The following is an 18,307-nucleotide window of genomic DNA, read 5'->3' as shown; positions in this document are numbered from 1 at the left end:
CAGCCTGGTCCTCGCTCGCGCTAATACGGAATATGCAATATGGAATATGGAATATACAACATACAATATAGATCCACTCCACTGCACTTATAAGCCTTAGAAGAGAATTTTTCAGTTTTTAAAACCCACTTTATATACATATACTGTAAATCGCAGTGTGTTTTTATTTCGTTGTTTGCGTAGAGATGTGAAAACCGACATGGCTGCATAGTTGACTATTAGAAATCTTATATATTATATGCATGTGCATATATACACTAGTTTTGATCGCCCTCTGAATACATGAGCTTTCACAAGGTAAAAGCAGGTTTCAGCATCAGTTCAGTAAGCACACATACAGTGTTTGGATATCAATAAACATGGCAGTTAACATCACAGGATTATAACCTGAAGACCGGTAGCTCATACAGCAGAAGGGGCCCTGTTGTTGCACCCTTGAGAAAGGTACTTACCCTGAATTGCTCCACCGATGTACCCAGCTGCATATACTAGTTAAAGTATATTAAGACAAAACTTTATGCTAAACAACATTTTTCGGCCTAAACCTGATTAAAACATCTAAAAAAAACAGTTTTCTCTTCTGTTAACTGTAATTGGCAGTTTCCAATCAGTCATAGACAAAGTAAAAAGTTACCTTCGAGTTGTCTTGTGTTAATATTCGTTCACGGTGAGAGGATACCGTAGCGATGCAGCTGGTAGCGTTGGTGCCTCCCTCTCCTAGGCTGTGCATTCGAACCTGGGCTCAAATCCAGCTCAGATTGTGTGGAGTTTGCACGGGTTTCCTCCGGGTGCTCTGGCTGCCTCCCACAGTCCAAAGATGTGTGTTCCAGGTGAATCAGCGACTCTCAATTGCCCTTAGTATGTGTATGTGTGTGTGTGTGTGTGTGTGTGTGTGTGTGAGTGCTTTGTGATGGACTGGCCTTCAGTCCGAGGTGTACCCTGCCTCACGCCCTGTGCTGCTGGGATAGGCTCTCAACAACGGCAACCCTGCAGTGGAGAAATGGTTTATGAAAATGAATGAAATTAAGTTTCAAACAGAGTTCATCAGCAGTCCGTCTGTTTCTGCATTACATAACTATAACTATATTTAAAGAAGCCGGTGATGACCACAGCCAAATTAAAGAGACTTCCTACATTCTACCGCATTTGTCCCCCTACACAACCCTCGTGTGTTTATACCTTTGCTGACATGAGTGACACGAGAACCGAATAAGTAAAAGCACTCAGTTGTCAACTATGATCTACAACGTCCGTTATCTGTCAGAGAAGAGGTGCTTTACATCAGAGCCCTTATGTGTGGAAGAAGTGACACGTAAAATGCTAAAGCTTAAACTAGCTGTGATGACAGAGTCAGCGGTTGGTGGAGGCACCATCAGTAGCACTCCTGTAGCCCTGACTCTTCTCTCTAAAAGTGTTCAGGCTTCATCGGGAAAGTAGGGGATTGTTGGGGAGCAGCAATTTCCGAGCCACATCACAGACTCTAAATAAGTAAGTAAGTAAATAAATAAATAAATATTTAGAAGGCTAGGGCAACACGATCGACAGCTCCCAGGGACCGACTCCTGCTCTGATTGAATTATGATGGCCAGCTGCCGGCCCTTAAGGACCAGTTCCAGGGACTATCTATAAAGGCAGCTGGCCTGTGGACCTGGGGAGTGGCCTGTGGGGAAGAACAGGCTTTGGAGTGTTGCCTAGTGGATGAGAATCTTGTTTGGTTTGGCTTTTTTTTGTCTTAGTTGTTGCCTTATGCCTGGAAAGGCCTGTTTTACTCTATAATAAATCATGTTTTTTGGTTCAAGTCCTGGTGTCTCTGGCATGAATCTGCCCTGTGGCTGCCTCCACCCCACAACTGACCGCTATATAAATATATGTCAGATTCACGTAACTTGGATGACTCAGGAGCGTTCAGTTTCATCTTTGAAGTTGTGCAGCAGATATGAGCAGGTGAGAAGCATGAATTTACAACTTCATTCATGACCAATGACACGGAAAGAGGTGCAGAGGGCTCATACGTTCGAAAGGCACTATATTTAACTGTCGGGGCATTCAAAGAAGGGCACAGAAGCACTTAGAATTTGCGAAGTCCTGACTTGGCAAAGCCAGCGCCCATGGAGACTCGGAGTCCTATGGGGGTTATGTCTCTGCACAGCTGACCTTTTGCATCCTCGTCTCACTAAGACGGGGTAATTGCTTTGTTTACTTGTACAACTGCATGTCCCCTGGAAGGTAGCGCATCACCACAGGGACTCAGCTGGGAAGCAGCTAAAGGAGACGTCGTGTTAAAGCAGCGAACGGTCTGCTATCCGCTGTTCATCGCCCGGTGCTGCACGCCACTTGTGGGTCCGATTTGTCACGCAAACCTGTGTCATCCTCGAACCCGAGCCCTCATGGCACGGTGCTTCGGCGGACGTCCATATCGCGGCGATGTGAAGACCCTGGTCACGAGGTCTGCGGGAAGGTTGTGAGGACACCCCATTGTGTCGCTGCTTTCAGTGCGATGCTGTGTTAGTATTGCACACGTGTAGCTGCAGTATCTGGATGCTCGTGGGATGCCATGATAACAACTCTTTTGTTTTCATTTGGCATCTGGAGGCTGCAACTTAAAATATCTTAACACGAACAATGGGACAAATTATTTAGTATTTTGGTTTCATCTTCGGCGACAAAGATGTCTGATGTTCATGTGATTGACATGTGACTTATTTTAGTGTGCAAGCGCAGTATTTTGAAATGTAAGAAAAAAGTGCATTTTTTTTTTTTCTGTCCTCATTTGTTGCTATTTTAACAACTGTTCACAGCACAGAATATATCAAAATTCCAAAAAGTCAGCTCTGACATTCTGAGCAGATTGGAAAAATCAACAGTAACATGACGGCTTTTGAAGCTACTTTTTAAGATACTGTTATTTCTGGAGGTCACACCATATAGCTCCGTTAAAAATTGAGAGCTGAAGTGGTTAAACGAGGACAAAGCTGGCATGAAGAAAATATGCTGACCTGCCCCTCAAGCCAAGCTACCCTCTCCAAAGTGTAGTAAAGCATAAGACTCCTTGTGATTCAAGACGGCCATGTGATTTCCCCTTCCTCTTAGCCTTGCGGGCTATGGAACCTCTGCCAAGTGCTGTGTGTGTGTGTGTGTGTGTGTGTGTGTGCGAGCGCGCACACCCCGCAGACTGGCAGAGCAGGGAGAAATAGCCACAGAGGATGAGATTAGGCACAAACACATGCTTTCAGCAGATTTTTCCAATGCGCTCCGGCAGGGTGTTGTCGAGGTGGGTGGGTGGGGGGGCAGTGGGCGTTTGGCACTGCTGCTGGCCGCAAGGGATGCCACCGTGGATCCACGGCATGCAGGCCAGTCGCCCCCGCGACACCTGACCGCATGGGTGGGAACAGGATACGAATATGAGGGCGGAGCATGGGTGGGGGGGGGGGCTTGTTTCCTGAGCGTGGGGGGGGGGGGGCGGATATTAAAGGCCTCGCACGGAATGTGCGCTCACAAATCTTTGCATCCATTTCTCTGGCATCCACTGCTCTTGTCTTTTGTTTCTCTCGCTTTTGAAGTATTTTTGGAGCGCATGCTTCATCGTTATCAATCAAGGATGTTTATTTAAATCAAAACACATTTGACATAATCCTCTGCTGATTAATTTGTGCTTGTCATACTGAAGTAATGTTCCAGTAATATAGTCTGCGAAAGAGAAAAACAAAAAAAGAAAAAAAAAACTGGTTAAAATTAACTGCCAGGAAATGAAGAAGTGATGTTTGCGTCACGCACGGCTCCGAGCGGCACTGAAGGAAAGCGGGAGAAAGGAATGACCCTCGTCCGCATCCTCTGTCCATGCGCTTATTAAAGAGCGCAGTGTTTTCCCGTTGCCATGCGTGTCATGAGTTCTGGGAATATTTATCTCCGCTGTAATCTCTATACGAATATGAGTTTGGCACAAATGAAAAGAAGTGAGGGCAATTATTTGGCAAAATGACGCAGTTAAACTTTTCAGGAAGTTTGAAAACACCATGGTTGAGGTTCTAATTATTATTCTACCGCTTTATTTGTGTCACACTTCTGTCCGTGACTAATTAGTGCTTTCAGCGAATAAGGGTTACCATAAAATTTTAAAATTACCCATCTGTATACATGGTAGATCACTCTAAGTAGCTTAACACTGTCAGTGGCTTTGAAGAAAAATGTCAGTAGAACGAATCAATGTAAATGTAAATATATAAAGGGTTACTATGGGTCCGTTATTAGCCTTGCAACTCAAAGCGGGAAAAAATACATATATAAAAGACACACACAGCAAATACGCAGCTCATTTAAGGCAAATGCTTTTTTCATATAACACTGAAGAAATATGCTTTCGAACACAAGATGTCAAGAAATCTAACTCATGACAGATACTTTAGCCGAGCCAGTTATCCTGCTTCGCTGATCAAACAGCTTTTCATGGGTTTGTAATTTTTTTTCAGATTTATCTACTTGTTTAGTCAGTTTGCCTCTCCAGTTTACAGTTCCATTACCCATATCTAATGATGAGGCAATGCTGTACGTACGCATAATCCAAACTGCTGTCAGACATTACTTTTCCATTACTTTGCCATCTGTTCGGATTTGTACCATAAAACAAAAAGCGAGACATCTGATGATGACTACGTGAGATATGTAGGCCTATCTGTTTATAGGAAGATAAATAAATGAGTGATGCTGCACATCTTTGCAAGCTTTGAAATTCCTGGGACTGTTTTGGTGGCGGTGTTAATGTGAGGAGAAGAGGACGGAGTACGTAGTGTCTCGTTCCAACAAAGAAGCCTCCCACCGCCCCAAGGAAGTCTGTTCAGCTGAACATCTATCCCGGTGACATTACTACATTATTGATTTGCTTGGGAGATGCCCTTATCCGACTTGATTTAAATAGACTACATTTGTGTGTGTGTGTGTGTGTGCGTGCAAGTGTGTGTGACCCATTTATACAGTCAGATACTAGTAAGAGTGAATTTCCCTGCCCTCAAGTTGTTCTCCTCCTTGGGAGACGTTTTCGCCCTCACCTGTGCTGCCGGACACCACTGCGACTGTTTCCGAATTTGAACCAGCAGCCTTCGAAAGCCCACCTCCCAGTCTTCCATGCTGTGGAAATATGAGAACATGAAATTAAAAAAATAAAGTGAAGGACAAACAAGCCCGGCCGGACATTGTTTTGGCTGCGAATCCACTTAGACCTGTATCCCGGGGCGGCGAGGCCGACAGAATCCCCGGTGAGGACAGGAGGGGATCGACGGCCGGCAGCAAAGGCACACCTGAACGAAAGTTTGAAGAAAGAGGAGGCGAGGATGCATAAATCGTGCGTCCTATATAAAAAAGAAATACTATCCATGTCAACGAAAGGTGGGGTGCCCTAAAATGAATGATAACAGGCTCATTAAAAATAACAGCCAGCTAAATGATGAATGACCTGCCTTTCCAAAAAGAAAAAGCAGGACACAGCAGCCTCTACAAATTAAGACTGCGTTGTGTTCTGTTGCAGGCATTATACCCCCCCGACCCGCCCCGCCCCCAGCCTTTCACAGTAAAACATCAAACCACCTTCCTTGTATCGCCAGTCAATGAGCAGAGACAGATTAGTGCCCGTTATTTGTTTCTTCTACTTTAGATGAGGCACTAGTGATATTTGATCACATGGCTTCATTTCTCAATTCTAAATCGTATCAGCTCAAACAACACAGGACAGGCTCTATAATAAAGAACAAGCCGATGTAATAATAATGTATAAGCAATGCACTGATGAAAAATGGTAGCTATCTGACAATTGCTATGAATATTATAGACTGGCACACGACTGATTGTGTCTTGCAGTCAGCCATGACAATGAGCACCATTTATTTCGGATAGGGCTGCACACGCTGGAGGTGGTCCAAGCCACCTAGGAGCGAGGTACCGCTTGAACAACGGCTAAGACGCCTGTCAGGGCGTGTTGATTCATCATCCCGTATATTTCTCACAGCCTTTCCAAACCTGCACGTATTTGGAAAATAGGACAAAGAAAAGACAGTGCTGGGATTTGTGGAAGTCCTGAGATGGCTCTCCGATGGGCGAATGTGGCGTCGTCGTGAAATACCGATTCCTATGCAACCGTTGCAGACTGGAAGATGCTGCTCTTTAGGACTGGTCTGCAGGGAGATTCACAGAGATTTTCAGTCACATAGCAGTGGCAGGCATTGATCAGTCAGCCTGGTCTAAATATTTACTGTAAGGATACCCACGTGCACACATGCCACTCTCAAGTAGACCCTCTCATAGTGAAGGATCAGATGTGGGCCTTGTCTCGCCCGGCGGGGCTGGGGCGGTAGCGGATGCAAATGGTACACTTCTCAACTGGCAGATGCCAAACCCATTGGAGGGAAATGGGAGACTCCATCCTCTCTTCTGTAAACACAGGCATTCCTTGGGCGTGAGTGCAGCCCTTTGGCTTGCAATGCAGAGACCCCAGGCTTGCAAACACAAGAATTATGGGGCATGAAAGTGGCTCAATGGGCTTCAGCCAAAACAGGGACCACCCAGTTGTCAGCTGATGCGGCTGAAATGGCAGCTCTCTCTAAAGGGCTCGTTTTGGGCTGAGTTTCACATACTAAGAGCAATTGGGTTTGAGAGCAACAATGATCCAGAGCCAGTGCCGTTATGGCGGCCAGGCTAGCGGAGGAGCAGCAGGGACCTTCTGCCTGTACCAGAAGTCTCAGGATATAATTAATCCTTGCCTGAAACATTATCATATGCTTTAAAGGGAGCCATTACGTGAGAAAAATTCGGCTCTGACCATGAATTGTGCAGTTTTCTATGCTGGTCTTTGAATAGAAAAGTCAGAGGTTTAGCATTTGTTAAACATTTAGTATGTTATTTCTTTTAAGCGGCTGAGAACATTGATGTGCAATTACATGAAAATGCTCTGAATGAGGTACAGTAACCCGTGAAGTAAAATTTTTTTATTCATATGAACCTCGCTGTAAAGGTGCTAAATGTTGCCACCTGTCAGTGAGGGTGCAGCTGATCTCTAGAGTCGGTACAGCATCACTGCTATTTTAAACATTTTTCTTTTATAAGAGGCGTTATAAAGTTCAGATTTACCTAAAGAAAGAAAAACCTCATTTCATTTGCCTCAAAAAAATTGTTGGACTTAATAGCAGTGCCAAAGTATTGACAATACAAATGATTGTTCTGGCTCCGCAGCTATCATTCCACTTGTTATAGCAGCATGGGAGATGAACCATATCTATATGTCTACCTAATAAGGACAAATTCAGATACTGCTATTTTTTGCTGAGGAGCAGAGTGAGCAATCAGTGCTGACGGAAAATGAGCCTAGGCCCCAGAGACGAGTGAACGGAACAGAGCAGAACCACGGATATCAGAGGAGGCCTTGTCTGTCCTTGTCTCCATGCTGGAGACACCGGGGTTGGGCCGTACGAGACCAGATAAAGAAATAGCCAAAGTAGGTCAGAGCTCTCTCCTGGGTCAAGATGCGTTCCTTCCTGGGACGTGCCGCAGACTAGATAATGTCAGTCGGTGACAATAACACAGCGGTGCGATCACACGAGATTGGAGGTCTCTTCCCGTTTCTCCATCGCGGCCCCTGGAGGGAGCGGACGACAACCCGGCCCTGCTTTTCCCCGCCTGCCACTGGAGCGCTCACCGGAGTCCGAGCTAACGAGACGTCCTCCCGTGCTGCTTTGGTCTCCGACCACGCTGATGCGGTTCGGGCTCAGCAGATATCCGCTTAAACGTTTGCGAAAAAGACTTTTTTGGTAGCATGCGGTGCAACGGAGGAGGTTTGCTGAGCTTTTGCCTGTTCTGATCATGACTGTTGCCGTGGCTACACTTAAGTAGCTACGCGTGAGCACGGCCGGTGTGCGAAGGCATTTCCCAAGAGCGAAATACACAATATTGAAAAAATGCACAAATTCCACAGTCGCTTGGTAAAAAAACGACGTTGATTTCCTAGGTTGATGTCGGTCTGGACAACATCTGATCTGCGGTTGAAGCAAACAGTGCGGATACCGCTGGTGAGCCTCTGACCCTCGTTGTCCACCCGTGTCCATCTTTTATTTATTTATTTGTTGTTGTTTTTTTTTTTGCTGCATGGATACTTTTAGGCCTCTGATACTGGCTTTACACTTAACAGAATAATTTAAGAACTGGATGGAAATGTCATATAAATCTTATGCATGGACACTTCCCAAGGGCTAGGGGTGTGAAGTGGAGCTGGAGAACGTGTATGCACCACTACGGGCAAAGGAAGGGCAAAAAACCTGCTCAATTGCTAGAGGGCAGATTAAATTTCCATACTCGCTAAAGGCAGCTTCACTTTTCTAATCCTCCCAAGCAACATCCTAATTTGTCTGATTTTGATTAGAAAAAAAATGTTATATTAGCGGCACAAACAAACACCTATTGTCATGGATAAATGCGAAAACGCTGACACGCTTTCCTTCAAAGAGCAGTGTTGTTCTTTTGGCAGAGATGTTTTTCCTTGCTATTTTGCATGGATAGTGTAAGACCTTTTTTGAAATTTAGGAAGCTTTTATAGTTGCCTATGGTCTACGGAAGGGAGTAATTATATCCACCCATTGTGCACGGTAACCTGTTTGCTGAGAAATAAACACGACTCTTCTGAAAAAAGAAAAACTGTAGAGTTTGAATTCCCTCAGTAGCGTAGTTGGATTAATTAATTCCTTATTGACGTTCACGCCTTTTGGGTGAACAAACAAACCACAAATGTAAAACAAATACCGGATTATGTAAATAACATCATTAGAAGATTAGGCGAGTACACGGCCTGGACGGGGGAATATGGAAACAGAGCTCCGTTTTTATGATGGATATGGCTCCCATCACAAGCGCGCTCCCCTTCGCCCAGGAATGTAAAGTAAAAATACAGACGGCCTCGTGGGAGGCGGAGAACGGTAAATTCAGCACCAGGGCAGCGCATATGTTTTAAATAAGGAGCCCTCCCACGCAAGTCCCGGCTCCCAAAGTGGAAACGTTTCATCGCATTTTGCGTCCTTCCCCTGGCGAAAGCGGAAAGGCCGAAAACTCGGGATCCCGCAGCGCGAGCGCCCCCCGTTTCACGCGCGTGCCCCGTTTTCGTGTGTTTCGTCCGCGGGCCTTTGCTTCTGTCCGTACCTGTGCATTCCAACCGAACACAGATGCTGTCAAAAAATAACGCCGCGCGCTCCAAAAATGGAAATGCACTCAGTATTTGGTCCTTTCCTCCTCTTCTAAACAGAAACCCCTCAAAGCATCCGTTTGCTCAGCAGCTCTTTTATTTCCTAAGGAGGATAAGAGAGCATAAACGGAAGTGCCCATTTTCATTTTTGCCACTGTCGTCCCCCCCCGACAGGTGTACCAACATTGTGAGCCCAAAGCCCAAGCGCTGGCGTCGGTTGCATAATTAGGAAGACTCAGGCAATCACCAAAATTCTGCTATTAAAATTAAAAATAACTTGCAATCTTGGAAAAATTCATTAAAAAACTTTAAAAAAAGCTTAAAAATTTTGAGTTTTAGTAGAATATCGAAGATCAGCCACAATATACTGTATATACCGTAGTAAACATGGTATAATGCATCGCGGCAGGTTTGACCAGTGTCCGCCGTGTGGCGGATCTGGGGTTCGAGCCCTGCTTGGGGTGCCTTATAGCGGACTGGCATCCCGTCCTAGGTGTGTCCTCGCCCCATCGGCCTTGCTCCCTGTGTTGCCGGGTAAGGCTCGGGTTCGCCGCGACCTTGCTCGGGACAAGCGGTTGTTGACGTTGCTTGGTTGGTATCATGCCTGGCCTCTCCTCGTCTTTGAAATGTTGCAACTTTGTAGGGGTCTGCGAAACCAACTGTGGATGTACGCGGTAAACAGCCTACGGCTCTTTGTTCCCAAACTCAACTTCAGCGCTCAAATTAAGTTGTTTTCAGTCCACCTTCAGTTGTTCAGCTAAAAATTTGAGTTCTGTGCACGTACAATATTTGCATACATGCAATCGCCTAGAATAATATCTTAAATAAAATAATATTATGAATAAATAAATAAATAATCTAATATTTAAGTAATTAATAAATTCAGATTTTATTTTCTCTTTCTCATGATTTGTATGCATCTATGTCCAAAACAGAATGAGATGCGTATGTGTACCTTTACTAATGTAGAGGTAGAATCGTAGGGATGTCGGACTGATCGTTGCCCAGGGGTGCTAAAACCCCAGCGCTGGGCCTGCCCGCCGCATAAATTCCCCGTGAGCGCGCTGCCTCTCCAAGAGGACAGGTAACACATCTTAATGTACTCAAATGTTTCATTTATTGATCGAATCTCCGACTGCCACGGGGACCTCCATAAAAGCCACTCCTCGCGAATGACAAGGGCTATCAAAGTCGCGGCGGGCCGGATTTACGCTTTATGTTTTCTCCGTGATGGGACACGAAGGCGGCTGAGTGCTGTCTGGGGCGGCCGCCCGCGCGTGCGGGGCACGAAACTCCGGCAGGCCCTGCACTAGGTGCGCGGACGTAATTCTTTCGCTACCGGGGAATGCGGTGCCCAAAGTGCAAAGGAAGACAATTAGGGTTTATAGACTTAATTTTAGGACTTGTACGGCTTGATTATATGTAGCTGTACACTGATAAGGCTTCATTGAAATTTACAACAAGTAATCTTCCGCCATATGGACCCACCAAATGGAGATCGCAGACTGGCAAAAGCAATCAGCTTTTTAATTAACAGAATTAACAGTGCGATGTTTAACTATAATGACAGCCATAAAAACGCGAGATGGGAAGTTGATGTGACAATCGTGGTGCAGGGAAAAAACACGCATAACTGTTATTTTCATTATTTAGAGTAGAGATAATAAAACAACCAGGGTTGGGGGGGGGGCACATTTGCCATCAACCCCACCAGCTCACACTGTACGCCCCCCAACCCTGAATTAGCAGCTGTTAGGGGCTGACATTACAATGAAGTGTAATAAAGCAAAGGTCAGGGTGAACCTGCTTGTTTACAGCGGTATAAGTGAACCGCTTCCACCTCCAGGACGAGCGGCTCAAGCGTTTGACGCTGGTCAAGTGATTGTGTTTATTCGCCCTGGAACAGATGATGGAAACCTCATGCCCCCAGCCCACAATAAAGTAATTACATCAAATACAACCCTTGCGCAGAGCAAACCACAACAGCAAAAAAAAACACATGTTTCCAAACTATTTTTCTACAGGCATCTTTTTACTGAGATAATACTAATGAAATCATTATCTTATAAACGCTCACAAATGACAAGGAATGCTTTTTTTTATTTCTTTTTGCACGATTTGCTAGGACTAAATAGGATCAACTTTAATTACGTTTTGTACATTTTGTAAGAACTGGCGTAATTTTAGTAATTTCAAGAGGAATTCCTAACCCTTCACATTGCACACGTCAGTGTAAATTCAGTCCCTTCGGTTTTGGACAGCGCGTATGCAAAAGAGGACAGTGTATTTTCTTGTTTTGCACATCTCCAGAGCATAGAAGTAAATTGCCCTGCCTTGTTTTCAAAGACAGCACATGTCCATCTCTTTTGCGTTTGTTAGCTTCCGCTTTCTCTGTGTGAGGTCAGTTAATTAGGTAAATTGTTCATGCCAAAACGCTCATCTTAATTGTATCCGTTTTACCCTGGAGAACGGGAGTCAAATCCTCCGATCCCTCTACATCCCGGCGTTTCCAAGCAGAACAAACACAATTTAAGGCTCAATGCCCTCATTTTGGCATTTCAAGTCAATTAAATCAAAAGTATAGCATCATAAGGGCTAACGCAAAACTGCAGGTTTGCTGAAACAGGCTTAACTCGCCATAAAAATTACAGAGCACATAAAAGTAGGGAAGGCAAACCTAAACAAACAACACTCCTATGAACATCAAGATGCTTTCCCACACAACCGCTTGCTTGCAGGATGCTGCTCTTACTAAGTGTGCAAAACACATATTGGACCACCGATCAGTTTTGCAAGGTTTGCGCCGGTTATATGCATCTCAGTAATTTTCACCGTTGCACCAAATGATCAAATGCAGTTTCTAACGTTTAGTGGCATAATGTACGTGTGAAATAAGCAGACGGAAAGGGGGTGGAGACATTGCATAAAACTGACCGTAACATTTCCAGGGTCCATGCACAAAATAAAGGACGTGTCTTTGTTTCTGTTCCTGCTACCGCTCCAGAGCAATGCCGAGAGATGCTGAGTATTTCTTGGATGCGTCTGGAGTTAAGATATATCCGCCTGCCTGCTAACCGTGGGACCAGAATGCACCTCTCCTTGTCCCCTCATCAAGCCGCCGTTGTGCGTTTTGTCCCCGGGACAGAAGGCGTGTTTCCCCTGTAAACGCGCTCCCCCGGTACACTGATATTATGGTATTCTGCAGAGGTTGCACTCCAGTGCACCCCGGTCATCTGTTGCCATGGTGTTCCAGGGGCTGGGAACCATTACTCCTGTTATTTCACCGTGCACAATGTGTCAGCCACCGCCATGTCCTCTTCACATGGAAACACTTCTGTTGTTGCAATTCTCATTCGCTTTCTTCGCAAAACGGACATGTTGCCTTTGGATGCTGATTCGACCCGCTCGCCTTCTACTACGAGGTACCGTTCGACGCACAAGTACGTAAAAAAAAAACACCCCTTTTCTTTAAAATATATGTTCACCTTTGGCTGTTGCTGGGCAGTAAATCTAAAAAGCCTATTGCAGATGCCTGTAATTTTTCAAAGTAAATCATGAGAAAAGCTCCTGCTAAACCTCAAGAAAATTCCTTAACCCAGATTGCTGTGTACATTATAAACTGTTCATGCCTCCTCGCTGACAACGAGTCCCTACATCTCCAGTATTATCATAAGTACTACTCCAGTACTATAAGACTCTTTTTTTAAATATCTTTTTATAGACAGGACAGATTTCATTTGGCGATCCATTATCTGCAGGATGGTTTGTAAGCGGAACCTGCTGCTACGAAGTGCTTCTTTGACTAAGGAGCTGGTTTTTCTTGTCCGGCATGTCTCTAAGGTCACCGGTGCACAAAAAAAAGGGGAATTTTCTCATTCGTTTTCTTGAAATGGTGAAGAGCGATACTTGGTGAAGAATCGAAATAGCCCCTGGCACCGGGGCATGTCAGCGAGCGGTATGGAACAAGGTCATGCAGGCTCTTTAATCCCCTCTCTTTAAACGTCGTTAATCAATTAAGGGGAGGCGATGTGATTGGCTGAGGAAGGTCACCGAAGGCTGACAGCAGCGGGACGACCCAGCTCCCGTCGGGGAGGGTGGCGAACCATCCCGGCAGCTGCTAGTCCGCATGCCACGTGCACAAAGCCAAACTATTAGAAATAACGAAAAGACATTGCAATGAACTCCGTGGAGTCTCCTTCCATTTCCTTTTCGATGGCAGTTTCAGGCCTGTCATTTCCCTCAAATGTTAACATCATAGGGCTCGCCTATTGATTCTATTATTTTTGACCTTGCGTTAGTGTCGGCTAATCCTACATGCCATAAAATTTCATTTCATAGTGAAAATTATAACGGGGCCCTGAGGGTGAGTTATGCACAGGTTGCAGCACCCCTGGGATTCATAACTGCACACGCGAGTAAACAAACCATGGAGTTAATGCTTCTTAGATGGCTGAGCCACACCGCAGGTTACATTTTGTTGGAGGAGTGAGCAGTTTTTCTACCCCCCACAAGGCAGCACCTCCTTCTTGTTCGGCTTCGGTCTGAAACTCTTTCACAGACACACCTGGAAATCCTCAAAACTCTTTTCAATAACATTTACCTAATGCCAAGGTTACCCTGCCCCTTTATGTGACCAACGAAACAGCACCTTGCCACAGTCCCTGGGCCTAGCACTTTAATCAAAGTAAATGTTGAAATACACACACATTGGCTGAAACCGCTAGTCCCAAGTGCGGTGGCGGCGAACCGGAGCCTAACCAGGGCGCAAATCTGGAGGGGGAGGGGACGCGCCCAGGAGGGGACGCCAGTCCATCGCAAGGCACCCCAATCAGGACTCAAACCCCAGACCTGCCACAGAGCGGGGACCCAGCCAAACCCCGTCGCACCGCTGCGCCACTGTACCCTGAATTGTGTATATGAAATGTTGTGCAACTTTGTGCACCAATCGCATGTACAGTAGGAACACATACCGTTTGAGTTGCAGATTTTATTAGTCCTCAAGGTCCAGTGTCTACACGTTCTACAGGAAGCAAATGCAACCATGGACATTCTTTTTCTTTACCTCATTTTTAATGCAGATGTATTCTCCAGCATTAAGGTAGGAAACTCGTTCTTCCTGACAACACCTTGTTGTGTGTAAGACCTAATGGAGATGTGCAAGTTGGTAGCAGTGGCAGAACAAAGTAAAATAATGTGAAGAAATAGTACAAAAGAAAAATTAGCATTGCTTACCCTACACATGGGTCTCTGCTGGTGAAGTAATACTTAGGACAGCTTCCTTTGGGTTCAAAGGACCCAGGTTTGACTCCCACATGCTACTGTAAAACTCTTGATCAAGGTGCTTACCTTAACCTGCTCCAGTAAAAGTTACCCAGCTGTACAAATGAGTAAAATAATTATATACACTATCTCATGTCACATCGGAGAAAAGTATCTCATAAATTAATTAATAATACTATCTTTATGTCATCAAAGAAATATTGTTAAGGTGGTAGAAGGCCACATCATGATTCTTGTAAATAAAGGGAATGGCAGAGGAACTTCAGTGGAAACAAGGCTGATGTCTGTGAGTGTCTTCCACTAACACTGATTTTATCATTTTATTTAATTTATATATTGTATGATTTCTAATTGAGTGCACGGCGGTGCAGCAACTAGTGCTGCTGCCTCATAGTGCTTGGGCAGTGTGAAAGAATGTGGGTTTGATTCCCACTCAGTTTGTGTGGAGTTTGCATGTCCTTCCTGTGTCTGTGTGGGTTTCCTCCGGGTGCTCTGGTTTCCTCCCACAGTCCAAAGACATGCAACTGAGGTGAACTGGTGATGCTAATTTGCCTTTAGTGTGTGAATGTGTGTATGTGTGTATGTGTGTGTGTGTGTGTGTGTGTGTGTGTGTGCACATGTGGCCACTCTGCGATGTGCTGGTGTCCCATCCAGGCTGTACCCCCATCAGCCTTGCACCTTGTCCCTTAGGCGAATTTACCTTAAGCAAAATTTCTATTATAAAAGGGGAAAGAACGTTCACCAAAATGATCTAAAAATTTAAATATTTTAAACAAACGAGGAGGAGCAATGAAAACTTTGTGTATTAATAGTCAGCAACATCAGTTCTTACATTATTACAGGTCACGACATGTTTCTGATGATGGTGATGATGATGATGATGATGATGATGAAAATAAATAAAAAATAAAGGAAAAAGAAAGCATACTGATGATAACCAGTCAGCAGATGTCCCACTCATCCAGCTGGTAGTGTGTACTCCTCCACACATGCTGTCAAGTGCTCACTTTCCAGAATCATCCAGTCAACGAACGTGGGGAATTCATCCTTTAAACAAATAAACAGGTGCAAATTGGACCTTTCTGCTAAAGGTAATTTCCACAAAGTTGGATATGGGTGTATTCATGGTCTACATTTTGCACAGTTAAATGATTCATCACTGCCAAGTTACCTTTACAAGCAAATATTAATCTCATGTATATCTGTTTTGTGTTTTTTTGTGTGAATTCTTGTTCGGTATGTGAGGACCCCTCAATTTACACAGCGCTCGGATCTGCGGCGCACTGTGAGTTCTGGCACTTCCCCTCGTACCACATCGCCCTGCCAGCCATGCCGGTATTCACAATATGCCACGGGTTCCTGTGCCAAGTCATTTGAACATCTTCACACTGCATCGCAGACACTGATTCCACCACGTGATATGAACACCGGTAGTGCGCCGCTCAGCTTGCAGTGTCCTCATGTGGGGAAAATATCAAATTTTGATTAAAATGCTGGCACATATATATATATGTCCAAAAGTACAGTTGACAAAGTACCGTTTGGGTTGTGTACAGACATATACACACCTTCACGCACAGTGCAACCAACTTCACCATGTGATATGAAAACCAATAATATGCTGCAGAGCTTATAGTTTCATCACGTGGGGAAAATATCAAATTTTGGTTAAAATACTACCACACACACACTTTCAGAACCGCCTGTCCCATACGGGGTCACGGGGAACCGGAGCCTAACCCGGCAACTCAGGGCGTAAGGCTGAAGGGGACACACCCAGGACGGGACGCCAGTCTGTCGCAAGGCCCCCAAGCGGGCCTTGAACCCCAGACCCACCGGAGAGCAGGACTGCAGTCCAACCCACTGCGCCACCACATACCCTTACTATCACATATATATGCATATATATACACACACACGTATATATGAATATATAGCGGGGCGTGGTCCCACTTGGGGTGCCCTATGATGGACTGGCATCGCGTCCCGGGTGTGTCTCCTCCCCCCCCAGCCTTGCGCCCTGTGTTGACGGGTTAAGCTCCGGCTCGCTGCAAACCTGCTTGGGGCAAGTGGTTTCAGCAAATGTGTGTGTGCTTATGTAAGTATATATATGCAAAACTGGAAGAAATTGGAGTTGGAAAAATGCCTTTTTGGTTTGTGTATAGTTATATACTGTATGTACAGACACAATATAATATGAAGGGATAAGAGCTGGTAAAGGAAGCATAAATGTCTATTTAGAGCGTAATAACATGCCCAGAATGTAGCACTGCAACACCCGGGAAGCATGAATGGAGCTCCGAAACACTCAGGCAGGCGCTGAAGATAACCTCGTGACAAAGGGCTCTTTCTGTCCCATATCTCCTGCGCAATCGGGTCGGTCTCGAGAAACGGCCCGCTGCCTCCTGCCTCGGCCCCGAGTCCGAGGAACGCGCACGGAGCCTGCCGCACGGGACACGGTAATATTTACCGGGCTCCCGCCAGACCCAGAATGTGTTCATGCGCACAGCCCTCAGACAAGCAGGAGAAGAACGCGGACCCCCGTCCCCTCGCGGTGCCCAGGGAGCGAGAGCAGCGGCGTGGAGACGCCGTGAGACAAGGCGGGAAGGGACAGCAGGAGCGACTGCGCTGCTGGGGAGCAGCACTACCAGCCACAGTCCGTGGAGCCACAGTTACGGAACACATGTTGATGACACAAATTAGCCTGGCTTCGCTCGTGATGAAAAAAATCATACGTATGCTGTACAGCCACTGGGTGTTTTTACTTTCGCACAGCTCACCATTGCTGTAAGGTTCTTTTTACAGGTACATATTCTGTTTGAAAGCAATATTGCTTTTTTCTTCACTCTGGACATAAAAATTTCCACCATGGTACAAACCGCAGGTCAGTGAGTAAAGACACTACGGGTAGTATTTACAGTAGAAGTCCTTTAAAAATGGTTATTAATAAAAAAGCACACACATCGCTTGTCCCAAGCAGGGTCGCAGCAAACCAGAGCCAAACCCGGCAACACAGGGCACGAGACACACCCAGGACGGGACGCCAGTCCACCGCAAGGCACGCCAAGCAGGACTCGAACCCCAGACCCACCGGAGAGCAGGGACCTGGCCAAACCCGCTGCACCACCACACCCGTGCGTTGAACACACACTCATCCTAATTAAAACATAAGAGACAAAGGATATATAAGAACGCAGACTTAAAAAAAAAAGCAGTGAGATGACCTGTCTCCTGATCTCCGTGTCCTCTGTGGAGGACACTTATTAATCGCAGACTGCTAAGAAGGGCATGAAGATTTACATCAGAATTTCGCTGGGGAAGCACGGGATTGGATCCGAACAATGGAGGAGATCTGCTTCCTCAACCTGAAACGAAATTCTATGAAAAACAGATTAAGTCACAATAAGCCGTCCCACAACCGTGGGCCAAACGGTAACCGATACCGGTCCGTGTTTTACACCACGTTCCGAAAGGCAGAGGGCGTGTCTCTCGTGGGAGAGGAACTTCAGAACCTGGAACCTCAGACGCAGCATGAAAAAGAGTGTTTTTGTGTCCTGTTACCTTGAGCCCTTGTTAGAAGGGAGAAAAGCTGGGTGAGATTTGGGTCATTTCCTCGTCGGGGCCCCGGGAGGCCGACCCGGCCCAGACGGGACTGTTTTCCGTTCCTGTGGCTCTCAGCAAACACTACATCACTGTAAGGGTGTCGCTGTCCTTGCCGCAGCGGGTCACTTGCCTGCTTGGGCTATTCGGCGCCCTTACTCTCGTCATCCTCGTCTCTGCGGCCTCGCGTCACAACCAAATTAAATGACCTCTGAC

General features: G+C 45.8%; 1 long non-coding RNA gene across 1 annotated transcript; it reads right to left on the bottom strand.

The window, feature by feature from the left end:
- Positions 1 to 5,967: 5,967 nt before the first annotated feature.
- On the bottom strand, positions 5,968 to 12,269 carry LOC108939252 (uncharacterized). The gene is made up of 3 exons (XR_001966495.2): positions 12,146 to 12,269; positions 6,255 to 6,417; positions 5,968 to 6,161 (listed from the first exon to the last, which is right to left on the bottom strand). It is a non-coding gene; the product is annotated as an uncharacterized LOC108939252 (long non-coding RNA).
- Between the last annotated feature and the right edge of the window lie 6,038 nt (positions 12,270 to 18,307).

This window comes from Scleropages formosus, chromosome 19 (assembly GCF_900964775.1).
Source record: "Scleropages formosus chromosome 19, fSclFor1.1, whole genome shotgun sequence".
Taxonomy (NCBI): Eukaryota; Metazoa; Chordata; class Actinopteri; order Osteoglossiformes; family Osteoglossidae; genus Scleropages; species Scleropages formosus.
This window is presented reverse-complemented; position numbering and strand designations above follow the sequence as displayed.